This window comes from Suncus etruscus, chromosome 17 (assembly GCF_024139225.1).
Source record: "Suncus etruscus isolate mSunEtr1 chromosome 17, mSunEtr1.pri.cur, whole genome shotgun sequence".
In the NCBI taxonomy this organism is placed as follows: Eukaryota; Metazoa; Chordata; class Mammalia; order Eulipotyphla; family Soricidae; genus Suncus; species Suncus etruscus.
Genome location: NC_064864.1, coordinates 190,221 through 195,830, shown reverse-complemented (window position 1 = coordinate 195,830; position 5,610 = coordinate 190,221). Strand labels below are relative to the sequence as shown.

The following is a 5,610-nucleotide window of genomic DNA, read 5'->3' as shown; positions in this document are numbered from 1 at the left end:
CCACCCTAGGGTGGGAGCAGAATGCCAGGTCACACCCTAGGGTAGGGCACAATCACTGATCAGGGTAGGGTCAGTAACATAATAATTCCATTGAAATATTTACAGACACAACACATAACTACAGAGTATTATCCCTTGGCTTTCCCTCAATTCAACAAGAAAATTTTTGTATAGATGAGAGGCATAAATTATAATGCTAATCAGGAGAGAATACAGAGGAAACCAAACCATATGAAGTCAAGGAAAAAGTTCAAATAGCAGAGGGGCAAGCACTAGGTTAGACAGTCAAGTAGAGCTATTCTGGATCCCCATCCCAGAACTGACCATCATCCTAACTCTAACCATAGCCTTGAGTATTTTGGTTCTTTGTAGTCATTCTGGTTTTTTCAATCATCTACTGGGAGACATGTGAAAAAACACTGCATAGTTACCAAAACAAATATAACTACAGAATACTATCCTTTGGCTTTCCTTCAGAAGTTTCTCCTTGTTTTACATGAAGAGATCACTTCTGGTAGGCTCAGGGAACCATATAGGGTGCAGGGATCAACTGGGGTCAGCTACATATAAGGAAAGAGCCTTATGTGCTGTTATATTACTGCAGCTCCCCAAAAAGTGATTTCTTATTTCCATGTGTCTCTGACACAAGTTTACCAGGAAGCCTTCAATGTCTGATTATCTCAGTGCAGGTCTCAGGCTCAGAGTTTCTGCCAAATCATTTATATGTTTTAATATAACATCATGAGAAAAAAAAACATTTATGTTAATGAATTCTCCTTGACAAAATGATAGATCAATTTAAAGTTGAAGATGTCAGGGCTAATAACTTGAATAGAAATAATTAGAATGTGTGCTGTGAAAAGATTTGAAATGGACAATGGGACAGGGGGAAATCTTTGAAAGAGTTAAAAGTATGGGAAAGAACTTAGGTACAAAATGAACAATTCTGATAAGATTGTTTTAGGTTAAGCTTCCAACAGATTTCCAAATTCTTTATAACAATAAGAGTTCAGTCCCAACTGGAAGGTGGAATTAACAGGTGCTGAAGTAAAGCCAGGGCCAGTGATTATCTGATCCCCAAACTTCCTGTGTATCCCACCTGAATGATCAGAACAGCCCATACCTGGAATGGGCAGGTAGAGGAATCAGGCTTGGGGGATAAGGGGGAGAATAGAGAGAGAGCCAGAGAAAGGAAGAGGTCAGAGATCATTAAACAGGAACTTCCAGGTGGTTGGAACTGAGCAGCAGAAAAGGAGAGCACCAGCGAACAAAGAGATGAGAAAGAAAGACATGACTTAGGAGCAGCAGAGAGAATAACAGGCAGATAGCCAGAAAAGAAGCAGCAGTGAGAGGTTTTTTGAAAAGTTGAGCATAGAAGCCATGTGAGGAATGCACATGGCAGAATGGGCCATGAAATAAAGCTGGCTAGCTCCAAAGAAACTTAACTGACTGCTTGTAAAATTATTTCTCCCCTACTACCCTGCTCCATATCCATGAGCTGAAGGAGTAAATATGCCATGCCAAGAAAGGCCTCGCCTCACAACACTAGAATTTTAGATTTTATATTAAAACAAACCAAAGCAAATGGACACCATCCTCAGTGTTGGCAGGGTATAACAAGATGGGCTGCATCTTGAAAAGCTAGTAGTCTCCTCCGGACAGCAGGCACAGAAACTAGAAGCAGTGACTTCAGCATTCAGCTTGAATAGGGCACATATTAGCTACACAGGAATAAAAAAGGGGCAGCATGAGGAAGGGACAGAGTAAACAGCATGCCCAATACCCAGAACAAAACGTAGCCTTTAGGGAACAAAGTGACAGAGCGTGGGGAGAATGTTTGCCTTGCCAATTTGATCTTGAGCCAATCAGTAGTTGAAAGGACTGGAGAGCTGTTTAACGAGACCAAGGCTTGAAATTCATGCAAAAGCAAGGGGTGTATTGTTCAGGCATACATGCATGCATGGGCACCCAGCAAGGCCATCATGGTCTGAGGCTGGGAGCCCTGTTCACAAATCCAGCAATTTTTTTTTTTTTGTGGTTTTTGGGTCACACCCGGCAGTGCTCAGGGGTTATTCCTGGCTCCATGCTCAGAAATTGCTCCTGGCAGGCACGGGGGACCATATGGGACGCCGGGATTCGAACCGATGACCTTCTGCATGAAAGGCAAACGCCTTACCTCCATGCTATCTCTCCGGCCCCATATCCAGCAATTTTTTATAACACTTCTGTACAATGGAAAATTTATAGAACACAACACAATGGTTGATTTCAGGAAGTTTAATGACTTTTACATTTTAGGGAACATTTGGAACATTTATCACAGATACAATAACAGGTTGTACAGGTTCAGTGAATTTTCAGTTGCAGTCACCTTAACCTTTTCGGTGCTTTCCGGGCGTATGCAGAGACTTTTTAAAACTTTTTAACTGGTTCATGCCCCGTTTCAGAGTGATCTCTCACTTCCAGAGCCTAAGCCCTACTACACTGAGTGTGGAACCCTCATACACACCCACACACACAAAATTAGAAGAGAAAGAGGAGGAAAAGGAGGAGGAGGAGAAACAATAAAACAGCAAAAGCAGAGGTCAGAGTTGTGGTGCAAGTGATAAGACATCTGCCTTGCATGTGCTAGCCTAGGATGGACCACAGTTCGATCCCGTAGCATTCCATATAGTCCCCCAAGCCAGGAGCAATTTTTGAGTGTATAACCATGAGTAATCCCTGAATGTCACTAGGTATGCCCCCTCAAAAACCAATAGCAAAAGCAGTGTCCTCTGAAACACCTGGCAGTTCAGATGACAAACTGCAACTGAAAGCAGTTTCTCCCTGGGACTGGTGTGGACTAAAAAAAAAAAAAAAAAAAAAAAAAAAAAAAAAAAAAACAGAAACAAAACCCCAACAATGTCAGTAATCATGCTTCAAATCCTGGAGGTCTTCACTTACTTGATGCTGTCAAAAATCAACCAACACAGCAATTTTGATGCAAATGTATAACTGAGGTCACTTTAATGTTCAGAAACAAATAAAAATAGAGGCCCGCAAGGTGGCGCTAGAAGTAAGGTGTCTGCCTTGCAAACGCTAGCCAAGGAAGGACTGTGGTTCGATCCCCTGGCGTCCCACATGGTCCCCCCAAGCCAGGGGCAATTTCTGAGCACTTAGCCAGGAGTAACTCCTGAGCCTCAAACGGGTGTGGCCCGAAAAACCAAAAAAAAAAAAAAAGAAAAAAGAAATAAAATAACAGAATAGCCAGGTATCAACATGAGATGATGAAACCTTTTACCAAGTCATAATGACCTCATTGGAGATACAATAATTTTCACAACTTGCTTGCCACCCTGTGAGGTTTTTTTTTTTTAATGAACTTTTTTTTCTCTTTTTTTTCTTTTATATTTCTTTACTGCATCCTCTCCCTCTACCCTTTTCAAAGAAAAAGGAGAACTATCATCATCAGTCACAAAAGTGGCACCTAGAGCCGGCTTCATGCTCAGGAGAGGACTCTCTGGCTCCTCATGGTTTCGGGTGCTCTAGTTACATACTATAGAAATGATCCCTGAAAGTATAGTCTTTTTTCTCTTAATTTCTCTTTTTAATTACTATTCTGTTTTTAATAACTTTGCTTCCACTTATCTGGAAACAAATATATTATGACAGGGGCCAGAGAGATGGCAAGCAGGTAGGGCATTTGCCTTGCATGCAGAAGGTCGGTGGTTCTAATCCCAGCATCCCATATAGTCCCTGTGCCTACCAGGAGCGATTTTTTAGTGTAGTGCCAGGAGTAACCCATGAGCGCTGACGAGTCTGACCCAAACAAACAAACAAAACAAAAATATATATTATGGTAAACTATGTCAAATAAGTGATGCATGCTCTTTACATAAAGTTTTAAAAATGTAAAAGTTGGGGCTGGGGGGCTGGAGAGATAGCATGGAGGTAAGGCGTTTGCCTTTCATGCAAGAGGTCATCGGTTCGAATCCCAGCGTCCCATATGGTCCCCCGTGCCTGCCAGGAGCAATTTCTGAGCATGGAGCCAGGAGTAACCCCTGAGCACTGCCGGGAGTGACCCAAAAACCACAAAAAAAAAAAAAAAAAAAAAAAAGTTGGGGCTGGAGCAATAATCAGAGGGAGGAACATTTTTCTTGCACATAGCCAACCAGGGTTTGATTTTCACCATCCCAGAGTCCCCTGCGCCTGCTAGGAGTCATTTCTGAGTGCAGTCAGAATAACCCCTGCCCAACACCACATATGGCCCAATGCCAAAATAAAATAGTGAAAAAGTTAACTGAAGAAACATGCAACTACATTAAGTATTTTACAAAATAATGCAAAATTTATATATCATAATATTTATATAAATATACTTATATACATATAAAACTATATATAACCTCTGGTAGAAGCAAGGTGGTAAGTGGGAGACAAATGGGTTGGGGGCATTGGTTAAAGGAAAAGACACTGGTGAAGAGATTCATGTGGAAACCATGTATGCCTGAAACCCAATCATAAAGAACTTTTCAATTCGGCAGAGAGTGGATAAGATAGACATTCCAAATAGTTGCACTTGCTGGCGACTGGCCATGATACTGCAGCATCAGGGCCAGATATGTAGGGGCAGCAGCCTGCACACTCCCACCGCAACCCCCACGTTGCCTTTCCACTGCCCCGCACCCCGGGGGTCCCCAGCACCCTCCTGCACCCCATTCAGCTCTACAGCGACCCTCGTGGACGCCCCCCCACTCCACCTTCACTGCCCGCCCAGGGGGACTGGCCTGTTCCTCCTGCAGACACCAGGATGGGTCTCGGTCTTGGAACTGCCTTCCTTGCTTCTTCCCAGCCTTGCCTTAGGCACGGTGGAACCAGGCGCCTTTCTGGACTTCGCTCCCCCCTCTTGCCTCCTCTAGATGATGATGGTGATGATGATGATGATGATGATGTGTATTTCGTCTCTTTTTTACCCTTTTAATTTGGGAGTTCAGCCTTCATTCGAGTTAGCCTCAACTTAGTGCGGAAAGGTCAATCCTGGCTGTGCTGGGGGACTTTACAGAGGTGGCAACCAAGCCTGGGGTACCCCATGAGAAACCTGTGTGCCAGCCCAAGACCCTTAATTTGCCTTTTGGATAAAAATCTTGTAACTCACTATATATGTATACGTATGTATGTATGTTTGTATGTATGTATCTGTGAACCCAGGTCAGTCACATGCAAGGCAAACAAACTCCCATACCTGCTGGACCACTGCTTAGATCTCCTCATTCATGTTTATCTTTACTGAAATAATAGAAGGTAAAAATGACTTTTAATAGTCCAAAAAAGAAAAATATATGTGTTTACCAAACTTGCTCTCATTCTGAAGCAATTTTACTGTTTTCACTAATCCCTTGCTTTTTTAAAATGTGCATAACTCTAGCTTTTTCTCTACACTGAGATTTGATTGCTTGAATCAAAACCTACCATTTACCCATAAGCACTGGTCATTCTATTTCCTTTCATCTAACTTGGAAAACAATTAGCAAAATTCATGAGCTTGAACATGTATCAGTTTTGTGGCCTGCCGTGTTTGCCAAGTACCTTTAAATTGGTGATAATTTTAGATCATATCTGCAAGTAATCTGT

The 5,610-nt window shown here is 42.4% G+C and overlaps 1 pseudogene; it reads right to left on the bottom strand.

Annotated features, from left to right (window-relative positions):
* Window positions 1–3,393: 3,393 nt before the first annotated feature.
* On the bottom strand, window positions 3,394–3,566 carry LOC125995209 (uncharacterized; annotated as a pseudogene).
* Window positions 3,567–5,610: the final 2,044 nt, after the last annotated feature.